Below are 18,347 nucleotides of genomic sequence, written 5' to 3' on the forward strand. Positions count from 1 at the left end.
TTATCAACTGGCCCCTCATTACCTTATAGTTATTTGGAATGGGGGTGGGGTTGCACTTACTTACCCCTTCCCAGCTTGGTGAAATAGGGCAGGACTGAGGAGGAGGTTTTCAGTTTTTAACAAGAGTAGATGTTCTTGGTTCAAAACAGACTTGCCTCTGAGAAGTGAGACAGCAGCACCCTCCCCAATTTGCCCTCCGACCTGGCAAGGATCTAGGAATGCAACAGGTATGATGTTGCTTCCAACCCTTAGGGGGTGCTGAGGAGCAGACCACACAGGTTCCCTCAAGAAGGGAGATAATTAGTAGGTGACCCGATGAGACCAGAAATAGCGTGGAAGGCTTAAAGACACGTAGGTCTTCTGACAGATCCCTCTTCTCTTCAGGCTCTTTTTGGCAAATGGAACAGCGGTTAGCAGCACAGCTCCTCTAGTACACAGATAACCCGGACGCCACTTTCTACCTATTTTAGATCTGGGGAGGATGAGGGGTGGGGAGAAGAGGGGTACAATGCCGTGGTCTTGTGCCCCAACTGGGCCCAGGAGAGGTAACCCAATTCTATCATACTTCCAGGAATGTTGAGATGTCTGTATTTTCAGAAATACTGTTAAGAATTATAGCTTCAATTTATAGAGAAGTAACTTTTGATGGATTTGAACATTTGTTCTGAGATTTTTTTTAAAAAAAGTTTTCCCATAAATCCATAGGCTTGCATGTCCTCATTATCTAATCAAATATCTAAAACTACCTCTGCTTATTCACTGGGGGTCAACTAGCTAAGTGTACTATTATCCACTGCCTAAAACAGATGTTCTTTACCTGGGGCGTGTGAACTTTAAAAAAACATATATTTTGATAATTGTATTTCAATATGATTGGCTTCTTTCGTAATCCCGGGTATTTTATTTTATGCATTTAAAAACATTATTCTGAGAAGGGATCTATAGGCTTCACTAGATTTTCCAGAGGGATCCATAATACAAAAAATGGTTAAGGTCCTCTGGCCTAAAAGATCCCCAATTACTGGCCGAAAGGGATGTCAATTGTAGCCTCTGAAATCCCTTCTTGGAAAAGTGATTTTAACAAAATCAGACCCTAAGTTCCAATCCCTATCACCAGATTTGTCCAAGCAATTTGATGTTGGTTGGGGGTGTTCTTCACTGGCCCTACAGGCATTCAAGTCAAGTGAGAAGATCTGAGATGGAGTCAAAATCCATTTAAGACCCATAGAATGATTAGACTCAACTCAGCCCAGTGACTCTTCCCTCCATTGATCTACTATGGTACTTATTATCTATACCACTCATGTGGCATTCATTATTTACCACCTTGTATCCTTTGCTATGTTTCCAAATGTGCTTGTTCTGCATCTCTAACTAGATTGACAAACCCTCAAAGACAGGAGCTTAACAGTGCCTTGCACATAATGGAAGTTAAATAAATGTTTGTTTGATTGATGGGACTACAATCCCTGTTCTCTTGGGCCTGAAATAGCATATGTTGTAGTTAATGGGGAGAGGGAAACAGACAAGTCTCCTGGAGCCTGGAGTTGATTATTAAAAAAGTAATCTGGCAGATAGGAAAATTCCAAACTCCTAGACAGCCTGTGCATTCTTGCAGATCATCGGGGAGAGAGCCCACTAGTTTACCTGATTGGCACGAGGCAGCCACCCCAGATGTGCAGTCAGACCTGATGGAACTCCCAGTTCCCTAATCTGCAGACTCAAGAATGCTGGGGGCAGACTCTCATCGGAGCTTTCACAGCCCCTGGATAGGGACAGGTCTCCAATTACAGGCTGCCTGGCAGCTCTGCTGCTACTTCAGGACACCCCACCCTACCACTGCTACGTTAGTATCAAAAACAGTTGCCAGAGAGTGACACAGCGGACAAGAAAGATGGCGGAAGTACATGGTATGAAGCCGGAACTGAAGGTCAACATTTCATTTGTTCCTGTTGTCTTTTCACGTAAGCAGCTTCGGTCATCCTCTCTCCTTTCCTCTCCCTCAGTTGAATGGGCTGCAAAAATGACACACAGCTATCAATATAGAAATCAAGGGGGCAGCTAGGTGGCGCATGGGGGCAGCTAGGTGGCACAGTAGATAGACCACTGGCCTTGGATTCAGGAGGACCTGAGTTCAAATCCAGCCTCAGACACATAACACTTACTAGCTGTGTGACCCTGGGCAAGTCACTTAACTCCATTGCCTATCCTTAAAAAAATAAAAATAAATAGAAATCAACCCATTAATCATCTTGTTTTTGTATAGTTCTTTATATTTCTCCAAGTCCTTTCACCCATGTTACTGCCTTTGATCTTAATAATAATAATCATTGACATTTACATAGTTCTTGAAGTTTTGCGAATATATACTTGCATTATCTCATTTTATCCTTGTGCTACATGGAGGCTCAGGGAAATTGTGACTGGCTCAAGATCACCCACCTAGTAAATGTCAGAGGCAGAATTCAAACTAGGGTCCCTCCTAACTCCAAGGCCAGCAGTTGTTCTAATATACAACTTTGTGAGGTTGGCAGGATAGAAATTTTCATTCCCATTTTATAGATGGAGAAGCAGAGACAGAAATTTAAATGATACAGCTAAATGAGTGAAGAGCTTGGACCAAGGCTGAAATATCTCAGGTTTGTAATTTGGGTGTAGGTGTATAAATGATGTCCCATACTTAACTGAAGACTCCAAAGAAATTAAGATACTGAAGATCTGCATGTCAGTGCCATGTTCTTAGGACCATAGGAATATAGACTACAAGCAGAAAAGGGCCTTACAGGTTGCTAGGTTCATCCCCTCATTTTACAGATACAAAAACTGAGAATGAAAGAGATCATGATTTGCCCAAGGTCACATAGGTAGTAAAGTACAAAGTGAGGATTTGAATCTAGGATTTTTGATTTCAAATCTAGTGCTTTTTCTACAGCAACAAAATACCTTCCCCATTGTTGCTACCATCATGCCTTTTTCACAGAAAGTTTCTTCCAACCCCCAGCTTCCTATTGCTCTCATCTCCAGGTCTTCCTGAATGAGAGCAATAAAAATCCAAGAATCCAAATGTTTGCGGAACTTCTTATCCCTATGGACCAATGAATGCTAAAATAGACTCCAATGAAACCTTAGCCTTTGGCTGGCTTCTAGCCTGGTATCCATCTGCAGAAGTAATGCCATTTTCCCCAGTCAGTTTTCAATTCTATTTGATTAACAATGCATACAAGCCAATCCTGGGTTGGTTGAAATGGAAGTCAAATATATTGACATGCAGAGATTAACTTTTTTGTCCCCTTTCACTGCTGAGAAATTTGAGAAGCTGTCAGTATAAGACATCAGCACCATTCTATCCATAACCACATTTGGAAACCATAGTTTAGTTTCCTATATAACACCAAAGTGCTAATAATGAGAAACCACCGTATTTTGAAAGTACACTGAATCCTAGATGCTCATTGATAGGGGAATGGCTAAATTTGTTACATAAATGTAATGGAATATTAATGTGATGTAGGAAATGCTGAGTATCATGAATTAAGAGAAGCATGAAAAGACTTAAATGAAGTGATGCAAAATGAGGTATACAGAGCCAGGAAAACATCAGCAATGCAAATGGAAAAAACAACCACCACAGAACTATCAAAAATGAATTTTGAGAAATTACAAAGAACAAGCTTGGCCCCAAAGACCCTCAAAGATATCTTCCCCTTAGGGAGACAACAGCAAAGTGGCTCCCTGAATAGAATGCTGGGCCTCGAGTCAGAAAAACCTGAATTCCAGTCTAGTTTCAGATACTTACTAGGTGTTTGACCCTAGGCAAGTCACTTTACTTTTGTCTATCACAGTTTCCTCGACTGTAAAATGGGGATAATAGCACCTACCCTCAAAGATGTTATGAGGGTCAAATGATATCATATTTGTAAATCACTTAACGCAGTGCCTGGTACATAGCAGATTCTTAATAAATGCTTCTACCAATGAGGGTGGAACATTGAATATATTCTGAGTTGTTTTGATGGCTTTTTTCTCTTCTTTTTTTTTAACTATTTTTTTTATAAGGGATGGATCTCTGGTATGGAGAGGGCAAAAATACAGGGGAAAAGAAAATACACTGGATCCTTCCTAGAGCCAAAGTACATTTTTAATTTCTCTGTTCTTTCCTGTAAGAAGCCAAATGCCCATTTGTACTTTTTTTAAAAAGGACACTACAAATGCTTTGTGAAATTTCTTTGTTGTTTTTACGTTTTTGCAGGAGTGTTTTTATTTTGCAATCAATACATTGCAAACATGAAGAAATCATGACGACTCTCCATAATGACTCATCCTCTACCTATGCTGGAAAATATCCTAATGCATAGGTGACCCAGTTTTCTACCCGTAACATTTCCATGCTTTGCAGCCTTACTGAAATTCTACAGAAATAAGAAAGAGGAGGAGAAGAAGGGGGAGAAGGAAAAAAGATGAGAGGAGAAGGAAGAGGAGAAGAAAAGATTACTCATGATTCTATACTGTCTTAAATTTTATGAAGCACTTTACATACAATATCCCTGTGAGATAAGATAGTGCAAGTATCATTATTCCCACTTTACAGATGAGTAAATTGAGGCCCAGAGATATGAGTGACTTGTTCATAGTCACACAACTATAAATTGTCAGAGGCAGGATCCAAATCCAAAAATCCTTGACTCCAAATCTAGCTTTTTTTTTACCCTTACATGCCAAACACTTAACACCTGTAAGGATCTGCCCTTAGTTTTGGTCTGACACAACCCGGTCCTGCCAAGTAAACCTACTTGCTTATTTAATATGACTCAGGGTTAGCTACACCCTGAGAATGTAGTCATTGGCACTGTATCAAGCAGGAAGTGCATAAGAAGCTTCCAGACCAAGACAGAAGTGATTTCAATTTGGAAGTGTTTTGGTCTATGGCACCTCGTGTCTGTTCTCCTCACTGCTTGCCTGGCCTCTTACCCTTGCCATGATGTCTAATACCTATGTGATCCCTAGCTTCTAGCTGCTTGCCTGACTTCTGACTCCCAAATCCTTCTTGACTTCTGGTTTCCAAGCAATGCCTCTACATTTTGTTTTCCTTGCCTCCCAGTTCTGGTTTCCCACCCTTTATCTGTGACCAGCCATTGCCAATGGTCTTCAGGTGGAGATGTTTATATCTATATATCCATATCTTTGAAGTCCACATCCAAATCTACATCTTTTCCAGGAATTAAAATGAGTAAAACTGACGTTCTCCACTACTCGCAAAATGTAAATCATTCTTTTCCATAGTTCATCTCTCCCCACTGTGAGATTCTTCCATCTCCTCCCTTCTTATGCTTCCTATGGTGTGGTTCCCAAGTGTCCCTGGTCAGGCTAGTTTATTTATCTGTTTTCTTATGCCTAATTTGAACACTAAATACCAATCCCTATGCTCTGACTATACTTCTTCCTGTGTCTTTCTGCCTGGTTTGTCCCTCTCGATGTAGATCCCAGCCTATCTACCTGGAATCTATAATGACACGTTCCCTACAATTTGATGTCATACCCCAGACCCTGACTTCAGTTTTACCCTCCAGATTCCTAGAGATTAAATGCCCCTTTTCTTACCATTTTCCCTAACTGACCTCAAAATTATGATCTTTCTCCAGGTCACCAAGCAGTCTACCACCTATCCTGGCTCCTGGTTCTGGCCTTTTCTTCCCTGCCCAGTAATTACCCAATAAGTGGTGATGACAGGTGGGACCTTGCCACATGCCTCCCTTTATACATCACAGACATGCAGGTGGATGCAAGTTCTATCTACACCTAAAACAAATACCATTTACCAGGTAGGTTTCAGGAACATTGGGTTGATTTAATATATTCCATCCTTACAAGGTGCTTTCCTCTCCCCCCTTTCCATTGAATTTAGTTTAAACCGACGTGTGGCATCCTGGCAATCCCAGTTGCAGAATTCACCGTGTCATTTTGAAGAAAAATTATTCCAAATAAAAGGAATCAGGAATTTTAATGCTAGGAGTACAAGGAAAAAACAGAATAGGTTATTCAATCCATAAACAGAATGGTGTAGTAGAAAGCAGGAATCAGAGAACCAAAAGTCTGCATAACTTTTTGGAGACTAAACACTTCCACAGTTCTTTTGGTCCAGGAATCTCTTTCAGACTATATAAGTGGAAAATTATCCTCCTCAGAGAGTAAGAAAAAATAACTATTTATCTGTATTAATCCAGAGACAAAAGAACTACTGAAATTGTAGGGGAGGAGGAAAGAGAAGCAAATATTTATCTTAAATAAACATAAAATGTTTTCTGCATTCTTTTTTTATTTTCTTAAAATTAAGAGTTCTTAATTGCCTGATTTGAGAGATGACATATCATATCTATCAATCAACTAGGCAACAAATATTTAAGTGCCTACCTACTATGTGCCATGAACTATATGAGGCACTGGGAATACAGATACAGAAGTGAAACATCCTGCGCCCTAGAGGAACTTACATTGCAAAGGAGTAGACAACATGTACATACATCACACCTCATCAGTACCCTCTGCTCCTGGGAGCCCTCTGAATGGAGAATGGAGTAGAGAGCTCCTTCAATAACTTTCATCTAAATAGCGTGCCCAGGTTAGCCATTGCTTCATTTCAAACCCACTTTGGACTTGTTCCTCATGCCTCTGGTATCACCTAGCTCCCCTTCTCCCCCCTTTTAAGCTTCTTTTTGTGTGTTGCCTTCCTCCATTAGACTGTTAGCTCCTTGAGGGCAGGGATTGTCTTTCTTTTTTCACATTTGCATCCCCAGCACTTAGTATAGTGCCTGGTTCTTAGTAGGTGCTTAATAAATGTTAATTGACTGGCTGACATGGGTATATGCAAGATAAATATAAGAGAATTTATAGGGAGAGAGCAGCTAGGGAGATGGGAATGGCTTCAGATAAAGGTGGCACTTGAACTGAGTTCAAGATCGAGAAACTAGATACCCTAGAAGGTAAAGATAAGGAGCAAGGGCATTCTAGGCCAGGGGAACAGCTTATGCAAAGGCACAGAGGTGGGAGATGGATTGTCATGTGTGAGGAACAGCATGAGGGCCATAGAATGTATGTTGGGGAGTAATATATGTCTACCACAAATAATAAGGAATTTCCCATGTCATAGGAAGAGTTTGACAGGTACAAAGATACTGGAATTATTTCACGTGAAAGCCCCCATAATAAATACCACTGCCCCAACCAGCTACCATCTGACTCTACATGACTCAGCTGCTTTCTCATCCCGGAACTTCCCCCCAGTCATGTTGGCCCCCCTCTCCCATTGCTGAGCACCTTGAAAGCAGAGACTATTTCTTTATTCTTGTATTTATATCCTCAAGCACTTACTTAATACAGTGCCTGGAATATAGTAAACCTTTAATAAATGCTGATTGCCTTTCCTTAAATGGCTCAGAAGTATAATAAGTTTTCAAGCAAAGCTGTAACTAGAAACTTTTGTATCCAGGTAGGGGTTTGGGGTTGAGGAGGACAGCCCATGGAAGGGAAGAAGTATCCTCTAGGACAATGCAAAGTTTCTAAGGTGCTGGCAGTTGTTTGGAAGGAAGAGGGAAAGGGAGGAAGGAAGGTGAAGGTCTTGGGTATAACCACCAGGTGGAAGAAGCCTGCTAAGAATGATGCTGTCAGCACTCTATATTTTGGCAGCCTGGGACAAGGCCTTGTTTTTTCTTCCTTAGTAATGACATACTGTCAAGCAATGATGGTAGGATTTTTTTTTTCTCAAACAACTATGATGTACTTCTTTAAAGGATTAATCAGTAAGTTGCAATAGAGTTTTCTGGTTCCAAACTCTTGAGTTCATTTTAGTTGAATTGAAATGCCTATATATTCCATACCACGGTGATCAAACACACAGTTGTTTGTCTCGGGCTGCCTCTCCTTAGACACACCAACATTTTTACTCTCTTCTGTGGCATCCCAACTAGTCCCAAGGCAATGAAAAAATGTCAGCCCAGCTGTAGGTGTTTATGATTCATCGGGTGTTGGGACAACTGTGAGTGACAGAATGATACTTTAGAACACAATGGTCTCAGCCAAAATCTCACCTTCTTCAGGAAGCCTTTCCCATCCCCCTTGATATTAGTACCTTCCCTTCAAGGTTATCTCCCATTTATCCTATTTATGTCTTGTTTGACTTGACAACTTGGAAAAATCACATCTGCAAGCAAAGGTCTTTGTCAGATCAGAATATGTAGAAAATAAATGGAATTAAAATACAATATGCTTATGAGAAGACAAACATATTCCCAATGGCTATTCATTTTTTCTTCCCCAAAGGTTAAATGCCATCCAGTCTCTTTCAGTCAGGCAAGCAGCAAGCATTTAAGTGACCCACTCTGAGACAGGCACTTCACTAAGCCCTGGGGATACAAAGAACGGAAAAAAACAAAAAACCCAAAACCAGGCCTTACTCTCCAGGAGTTCACCATCTATTGGGGAAGACAACATGCAAATAACTATTGAGAAGCAAGATAAATATATGATAAATTGGAGATGGTAAACAGGGTGGGGGGGAGGGAAGTATAATAAAACACTGAATTTGGAGTAAAAAGACCTTGGCTTAAATCTTAATTTGGTTTCTTACTAGGGCAAATAATATTATCCTCTCTCTGGACCTCAGTTTACTCATCTGTAAGATGAAGGGCTTTGATTAGATGATTTCTAAGGTCTCTTCCTAGATGACCCTAACTTTAAGCCAAAAGCATAAGTACAAATTTTGTTACAAATTTTCTTATCCAGTACTGAGACCAATTGTGGTTTGTAACATTCCCTGGACTATAGCATATGTTCAAAGTTTTTCCAGGGATTCATCTCAAGGATAAAATTTTCCAGAGAGCTTATCACCCAAGAGTTTGGCTCTGCCCACTCTGACTGGATGTTCTGTACCACTCTTCCCCCTATTCATTACTCAACCCTTTAAACAGCCTTTGATAGTGATTTCTCTGCCAATTAACCAACGAAGAAAAATGTATTGAACCCCTACTATGTGCCAGACATTGTTCTAAAGGCAAAAATAAAACAGTCCTTGTTTCAAGGAATTTACATTTGGGGAATTGGGAGGAACAAAGACAACTCATCCACATATAAATACAAAATATACGCAAAGCAAGTCAAAGACACTAGGAGTTATGGGGTGGGGAGCAGGAAAGATAGTACTTGAGTCCATCATCAAAGGGAGCTTCTAAGAGGGACAGATAAGGATACTTGGGAAAGCTTGTACAAAAACAGAGTTGGGAGATGGAGTGGTGTATAAAGAGGAAAAAGAGGTAGGAAAAAGAGTTTGCCTGGAATATATAGTGCTTGAAAAAGAAATATCTTCATTATCAAACTCACAGAATGTTACAGCAGGGAATACTATTGTTCTGTAAGAAAAGATGGGCGGGATGTTTTCAGAAAAACTTGGAAAGATTTATAGGAACTGATGCAAAGTGAAGAGAGTAGAGTGTAGGAGAACAGTGTATAATATATATATATGTATGTGTGTATGTGTGTGTATATATGTGTGTGTGTGTATGTGTGTGTATATATATGTGTGTGTGTGTGTGTGTATGTGTGTATGTATGTGTGTGTGTGTATATATACACCCTATATACGATGATCAACTGTGAATGTCTTAGCTATTCTCAGAAATACAATGATCTAAGACAATTCCAAAGGACTCATAATGAAAAATGCTATCATCTCCAGAGAAAGAACTGATGAAGTCTGAATTCAGATCAAAGCTACTATTTTTCACTTACTGTATTTTTTTTCATGGATTTTTTCCCCTATGTTTTCTCTTACAACATGACTATTATGGAAATATGTTTTGCATGATTGCGCATGTATAACATATCAAATTGCTTGCTGCCTCAGGGAGAGGGGGGAGGAGGGAAGGAGAAAATTTGGAACTCAAAATTTTAAAAAAGGAATGTTAAAAATTATTTTTACATGTATTTGAGAAAAAATAAAACATTAAGAATAAAAAACGATTAGAGCTGGCCAAAAAAGTGGGGATATTTAAAATTGTTTTTACATATAAGTAGGAAAAAATTAAATATTATTAAGAATTAAAAAACAATTAGAGTTGTCCAAAAGATGGGGGGGAGGGGATTACCCCTGGAGAGGACCTTAGAAATCATTGCGTCCAACCTCCTCATTTTACATCAAATAGTGATTAATGAGCTCAATTCAGCACATAACCTACTTACTCCCTCTGAGCAGAAGGTGCTGGGCTCATCAGTGTCAAAAGATTATATTAGGTACTTTAAAAGTCACCTTGACTCATCTAGAAGAACAATAAAGTATGTTATTATATCAGAGCATAAAAGCAGTACTTCCAAAAGAGGCTAATGTTTCCAGGGAATGGATTGTGCTGGTTTATTAAACATTCATCCAATCATTCATCATACATATGTTTATGTTGAATGAAGTTTTATGCATTCATGTTGCTATAAATTATGAATTTTTTTTAAAGTAAAAGATCTATCCCTTACTCTCAAGGAGTTTACAATCTAGTTGGGAGGAAAAGAAGCAGAAACCGTTTTCAACCCAGCTGTTCTCCCAGACTTCATCACAGTTTCCAGAAACTCACCATCCTGCAAGATCATATCAACTCTGAAACTTATATCTCTTCTGTATCCCCTTGCCCAGGGCCCCTTATCATGCCCCATGTCAGGGTTCCTTCCCTCTGCTAACCACCTTTTGGCTTCTTTTTATGTTGTATTATTCCCATTAGATTATAAACTCCTTGAAGGCAGGAACCATCTTTTGCCTTTCTTTATATCCTCATCACTTAGGACAGTGCCTGGCATATTTGTTCCATCATTTCAGACTCTTTATGACCCCATTTGGGGTTTTCTTGGCAAAGATATTGAAGTGGTTTGACATTTCCTTCTCCAGCTCATTTCACAGATGAGGAAACTGAGATAAACAGGGTTAAGTGACTTGCTCAACAAGTGTGTGAGGCCAGATTTGAACTCACTAAGAGGAGTCTTCCTGACTTCAGGCCCATGCTCTCTATCCACTGTGCCACCTAGATACCCCATATGACCTATAAAGTCTCTCAAAGCTCTAAAATTCTATGATATGAATTAGTGTAAAATGTATCACACATTAGGCACTTAGTGGCCAAAGGCCACTAATAAATAAATGGCATTCTCTGACAATCTCAGATATGAAGATGATAACACTCTGATGGCAGAAAGTGAAGAATTGAGAAGCCTCATGATTAGAGTGAAAGAGAAGAATGTAAAAGCTAGCTTGAAGCTTAACATTCAAAAAACTAAAATCATGGCATCTGGTCCCATTGCTTCCTGGCAAATGGAGAAGAAATGGAAGCAGTGTTAGATTTTATATTCTTGGGCTCAAATTTCATTGCAGATGGTGACTGCAGCCATGAAATAAAAAGATGGCATGCTTCTTGGAAGGAAAGCTATGGCAAATCTGAACAGCATACCAAAAAGCAGAGACATCACTTCAATGACAAAGGTTCATATAATCAAAGCAGTAATAATGTATGGCTTTAAGAGCTGGACTATAAGAAAAGCTGGGCAATGCAGAATCAATGCTTTTGAATTGTGGTGCTGAGTCCCTCAGACAGCAAGGAGATCAAATCGATCAATGTGTAAAGAAATTAACTCTGACTACTCATTGGAAGGACAAATACTGATGCTGAAGCTTAAATACTTGGCCACATAATGAGAAGACAGGACTCAATGAAAAAGACCCAGATGCTTGGAAAGATTGAAGACAAAAGGAGAAGGGGACGGCAGAGGATGAGATGGATGAGTGTCATGGAAGCAATGAACATGAATTGGTTAGACTCTGAACATGGAGAACAGAAGGGCCTGGTGTGCTATGATACATTGGGTCATGAAGAGTCAGACAAAAACAAGCAAAAAAAACCCCAAAATAAACAAAAATTTTTGACAACATGTACTCTTTCATCAGGCTGACAGGCTTACTCCTGGGACTTTTATAGCCACCAGTATATAATATAGAGGACTCTGGAGAGCTCAGTTCTACTCAGTGCCTGATAATCCCTTAGGTACACACTCTTCTGAAAGTCATGGAGAATTCTTCCCCAGAGCTAAAAAGGAAAACAGAGTTGAAACTCCCTCTCTCCCCTGCAATGATTCTTGTTCCAAAGCCCACTCACTAGGACAGCCTATAGGGTAAAATCAAGAGTCTTTATGACTCCCTAGCAGCCCCTACAGGAGCTGAGACTAAGAGGTAAAAGGCAGCGAAGTACATTCAGAAATATTCCATTTCATTGCCTTTCATGAGACACTTCTGGTAACTTGACAATTTTTAACTATAACTTGCAAGCAAAATCATCACTTATGTCAACACATCAGCATTTATTAAGTACCTTTTATGTAGCAGGTGATGGGGACAGACAAAAATAAAGTAGTTCCTACCCTCAAGAAGCTTACATTCTGTCAGATATGATAACATATGTATATGTATACATATAAGCATATACAAAATAAATACATAGTAATTTTAGGGAGAGGCACTAATACCTAGAGGAAATAGATCAGGAAAGGCCTCTTACGACAGGTTTGTGTTCTATTTTTTTTTTAAGCATTAAAATATTCTCAGGAGAAACCCCTTTTCAGTATGATGCCATAATGATTAGTGTCCTTTTGTCCTATTTTCTAACATTACGAACTTCAAGGAAAGGCCCATAAAGTCCTTTTGTGTAGGGTCCTCCAAAAGGCTTATTCTACTCCACCACTGGTTCTAGCCTTGGTTCTTTCCTATTGATCTTAACAGCTCTGGTTCCTATTTCCTCATCTGTAAAATGAGAGGTTTAGACCAGGTGACCTATTTGTTCAGTTGTTTCAGTCATGTCTGACTCTTTGTGACCCCATTTGGGGTTTTCTTGGAAAAGATACTGGTGTGGCTTGCCATTTCCTTCTCCAGCTCATTTCACAGATGAGGAAACTGAGGTAAACAGGGTTAAGTATCCTGCCCAGGTTCACACAGCTAATAAGTGTCTGAAGCCAGATTTGAACTCACTAAGAGGAATCTTCCTGACTTCAAGCCTAGCACTCTATCCACTGTGCCACCTAGATACCCCAGATGACTTATAAAGTCACTCAAAGCTCTAAAATTCTGTGAGTTGAACTAGTGTAAAATTTATCAGACATTAGCACTTGGTGGCCAAAGGCATCCTGGGAAGAGAAAATCTGCTTAATTAATTGGTGATCCTTTTCTTGGGCTAGGGAAGAATGGATGATCCTTGCTATACAGACCTACTTAGGTATTTAAGGAGGAGAAACCTGTGGAAAGTACCCATTAAGTTCTTTCCCCCACCAGCACTAGAAAGAATAACTCCAGATATCCACAATCTTATGTTTTCTTCTTATCTTCTGCTTATCACTACCTGTCTCACTCTAGAGATATCCTGACCTGCTTGAGCCCCTGTGTCCTGGTGTCCCCTCGCACCAAACATACAAACACCATGACTTGACTCTACCTCAGTATGGCATTTCATTTTATAAAGCTCTATAAAGTTTTACTGTTCCTAATTTTAGAAGGTCTCTTAGGGCTTCCTGGCACTTGTGAATAATATAGTTCTCCAAAACTCCCAACAATTAAAACTTTATAGGTCCCTCCTCTTCCTCCACACCTCAAATACAAATTATAGCTAGTCTAACAGGGGCTTCTGAGGTCATAAATGTCTCAATTGGGGTTGCTTTCAGACTGCTAGAAGTTGATAACTATGCCATTTGTCCAAGGTCATCCTGAAGCAGAGTCCAAGGCTATGACAGGATTTGAGAGGCCCAGGAAAGCTCTGCCTTCTTTGCTCCACTCCCCCAGACCCCTACTTCCTTTCAAAGCTATGTCTCCCACCACCCCTACTGCCAATGTACCTGAAAATCCACTATTTCATTATTTGGGATTAAGACACTTCATTTCCAGGAAGACTCTCTAATAAATCAATATGTATTAAGAGGGATTACATACTATACCATTATAACCTTGAATTACTTAACTCCTAACAAAGTCCTGAGAATATAGGACATAGGACAGATTAGATTAGTTTTGATGAGGGAAGGAAAGTCAACAAGCATTTATCAAGCAGTTTACTATGGTGTCTGGAGCTGGGCTGAACTCTGAATACAGATACAAGCAGAAAAATAGCCTCTGACCTTAAGGAGCTTGCATTCAAATGAGGTAGACAGCATACAAAAGAAACTGAAGAAAGTCAGGAGAAAGGGAATGTACCCATCCAGGAGCATGATGAATAAAGTCTAGAGAGTCAGGAATGAAGCCTGGAAAAGAATGAAGATGTGGTAGGCCTGAGACCTTTCCTTAAAATGGAGATTCTGGAAAGAAATAACCAATAAGAGGAAGGGGCCTCAGGGCAGAGGACAATTCCAAAATGAGGAGGCCACAAGGGCAGCTTCCAAGGTGTAAAAGCTGCTGTGGAATGGTGGGGAAAGTCCTGAGAATCCAAAAAGGAACCTGAAAAGGAATGAAGGGAAGAAATGAGAGCCAGGCCTAGGCCAGGGAGCAATGAGGGAGCAGCATGAAATGGTGGTACACCTGGAAAATATGAGAATAGGAGGTTGGGAGAAGGGAGACCACAGAGAAACTTTCCCTGCTTAACTATACAGCCTGTACAGGCATGTCTCATTTTATTGCACCTCACTTTATTTACGGATATTAATTATTTTATTTAATTTGTTTGCCACAAATTAAAAGTCTGTGGCAAACCTGCATCAAGCAAGTTTATCAGCACCATTTTTCCAACAGCATGTATTCACATCATATTTCTGTGTCACATTTTGGTAATTCTTACAATATTTCAAACTTTTTAATTATTATTATATATGTTATGACTATCTGTGATCAACGATTTTTGATGTTACTATTATAATTGTTTTGGGGTACCACAAATCTTACCCGTATAAGACAACAAATTTAATCAATAAATATTGTGTGTGTTCTGACTGCTCCACTAACTAGCCATTCCCCCATCTCTCTCCCTCTCCTAGGGCTTCCCTTTCCCTGAGACACGACAATATTGAAAGTAGGCCAATTAACAACCTTACAATGGCAGCCAAGTGTGAAAGGAAGAGTCACTCAACGTGGCAAACTTCATTGTTGTCTTATTTTAAGAAACTGCCACAGCCACCCCAAGCCTTCAGCAACTACCACCCTGATGAGTCAGCAGCCATCAACATCGAGGCAAGACTATCCATCAGCAAAAAGATTATGACTCACTGAAGGCTCAGATGGCATTTTTTTAAGCAAAAAAGGTTTTTTTTTTTAAATTTAAGGTATGTACATTGGTTTTTTTAGACATAATGCTAATGTACATTTAATAGATGACAGTATAAACATAACTTTTATGTGCACAGGGAAACCAAAAAATTCATGTTACTTGCTTCGTTGCGATATTCACTTTCTTGGTGTTCTGGAACCAAACACACTATATCTCTGAGGTGTGCCTGTAGAGGTTACTAAACAAATCATGAGCCAAAAACTAAGCAACATGCTCTTTGGTCTGATCATGATATAGTTAAAGGTTCATAATTCTCCCTCAATATATTAAATTACTACATGGGTGCCTTTGGAAGAGGCAACCGGAATTTCATTATTGTTCAAAAATAATAATAATCCTTCCACAGAAGTCCTACTGTGATATTTCAGTGTGGTGTAGAATTGACCATAAAAGCTAGTAATGGAGCACAGGCTCTGGTTGGTCCAATCAAGATTGAAAAGACTCACTGATAGACTGTGGGCCAGCCTAGTTAAGTTCATGAATACCTATCTCCCAAACCATTGGTCACTTGTTGACAATGTTTGGGTTGGTTGGTTGGTTGGTTGGTTGGTTGGTTGGTTTGTTTGTTTTTTGCCATGAAGACTGATCAAACGAACAAAACCCCAAAATGGCCATCAGTCCACTGTAGCCACCTTCTTGAGGTTGAGTAGTGGGAAAGGATGCAAAGAATGTTAAAAATCACACAGTTCTTCCAATCTACAAACCTTGATGTTACTTTTGTTATTCTTGATGACAAGCTTTGTTCAATGACCAATGAATTAACGCACTAGTGGAGGACCGGAATCATATCTATGCTGATTTTCTCAGTAGAAATAAAGCCAGAAGATATTATGAACTTGAACTTGCATGAAAAGATGGTTTATCAGAGAGGTCACTAAAGACATTGGTAAAGTTGGTTGCATACTGTAGCTGAAGACAAGAAGAAACCTCATTTCATAGAACTTAGTCATGTAAGTAAGCAGGTGACTGATTGTTACCTTTTCAGTGTGAGCATTTATACCTTAGAAATCAGCCAATGCTACAGATCAGTGCTTGATTTATTGTTTTGTTGATTGTCTAGACTTAAAAATGTGACGGAAAATGTTAATAATGCCAATTAAACTTAAAAACGTGTCCTGAGTTTTGGAGATCCAGTTGTTAAACATTTACCAACAGCATATTCCTCCACACAGAGCACCACAAATGGCATTGCACTTTTATTCCATCCATGGCACAGGATGAAATTTTTAAAAAAATCCATGATGAACTGGACAAGATTCTCCAAATTAGTGATAATCAGCAACTTTAATGCCAAATGGACAAAGAAGAGAGGGAAAAAACCATAATATGACATTAAAAAAGTATAGAGAAGAGAAAAGGAACTTAAGAATGGGGCATAGACAAACAGGATAGTTTGTGACTGCAATGTTAAATTTAATGTACCCTTTTTTAAAAAAACTAAGGGAAATTTATAGTTTTGTTCATATGCCATTGTATTTTTTTCTTCTTCATATATTGAAATGTTCATGTTTGTTGCTGCTTAAGTTCATAATAAAAAAGAATTGTCTTAAAAAAAGAAGTATGGTTTAGGATAAAGAAACAAAAGAAGTCAAAGGCTTAGATGGAGCATGGGGGAGAAGGGATTCACTAAATTTGGAGCCCAAAGATGATCAGGGAAAAAGGAGTTATAGCAGCTCTCTTTGCCATGGAAAGAACTGGAAATTGTAGGAATACCCATCAATTGGTGAATGGATGAACAAGTTGTGGTATATGATAGTAATGGAATACTGCTGTGTTTTGAGAAATGATGAGCTCATTAATTATAGAAAATCATGGATAGACTTGCACGAAATAATGAAGAGTGAAATAAGTAGAACCACAAGAATGTTGTATACAGTAATGACAATATTGTTTTAAAAACAACTTTGAGTAACTAAGTTATTTTGAGTATTATAAATGCCCAAATTAACTATAAAGGACCATGAAGGAAGACACTATCTGTATCCAGAGAAAGAACTGCTAAATAAAAATTTGTATAGAATGATTTTATATATGTGTGTGTGTTTATATATATATGTATGTGTATAGATATACATATGTGTAATACATATTTGTGTCTAATGGTAGCCATCTCTAGGGTGGGGGAGGAGGGAAGAAAAAAGTTACATAATAACTATTAGTTATTTAAAAGGAATAGCAGGTTGAACATAATAGATTTGCAGTTTCATGTGTAATCATCTTTTTTTTTAATTCTACTATATTATGGAAATTGTTGTGTATTTCATAAATTAAAATAAAATAAAAATCTGGAGCCAGAAGATCTGACTCCATTCCCTGCTGTGCCACTTACTTTCTGTATGACCTTGAACAAATTACTTCCCTTCCCTTCTCTGTGGCTGTTTCCTCAGCTGTTACATGATGGGGTTGGACTAAATGAACTGTAAGGACTATAGATTTAGGCTGAAAGGGACTTTACAGGCTGTCCAGTACAAGTCTTTCATCTTATAGATACTCAAGGGGTACATCTATAGATGATGAATATTTTCTTCATAAAGATGTCAGAAGGTATTAGATGTGTCCAGCACTAACCAACATCATAAAAGGTTAAATGACTATATCTTAACAGACAAGAAATAGCTGGCTCCCAAGGTAGCAGTTATTTCAGAATCAGTTGTCCATGTATTAAAAATCAAACAAAGGTCAAGGTTAATGTAAAATTAAAAGTAACAAAGATAAAAAGACTATATATGAAAAAGACTATGTATGTATATATGCATATATACACATACGTATGTTCCAAACATACATATGTGTACATATAGAGAGCGCTCCAAAATTATCTGCTTAAATAAGCCATCCATTCCAAAAAATGGAAAATGGTATAAACACCAACTCTATCACCTTTGATTAAATTACTTCAATTGACCACCACATTAAAGAGGTCAAAAGAACCCAAAAATTGTTTTGGCCACAAAGCTCCTTAATCTCCTTTCTAAGCAAAAATGTATGGTAGCCAAGGGTCACATTAACAGAGAATACAAGTTCCCCTTAT

At 38.9% G+C, this 18,347-nt stretch overlaps 1 long non-coding RNA gene across 1 annotated transcript; it reads left to right on the top strand.

Moving 5' to 3' along the window:
• Positions 1-5,643: 5,643 nt before the first annotated feature.
• Positions 5,644-17,640, top strand: LOC110195767 (uncharacterized). The gene is made up of 2 exons (XR_002320999.2): positions 5,644-5,819; positions 15,027-17,640. It is a non-coding gene; the product is annotated as an uncharacterized LOC110195767 (long non-coding RNA).
• The last annotated feature ends 707 nt before the right edge of the window (positions 17,641-18,347 follow it).

Source organism: Phascolarctos cinereus, unplaced genomic scaffold, assembly GCF_003287225.1.
Source record: "Phascolarctos cinereus isolate Bilbo 61053 unplaced genomic scaffold, phaCin_HiC Scaffold_3;HRSCAF=262, whole genome shotgun sequence".
In the NCBI taxonomy this organism is placed as follows: Eukaryota; Metazoa; Chordata; class Mammalia; order Diprotodontia; family Phascolarctidae; genus Phascolarctos; species Phascolarctos cinereus.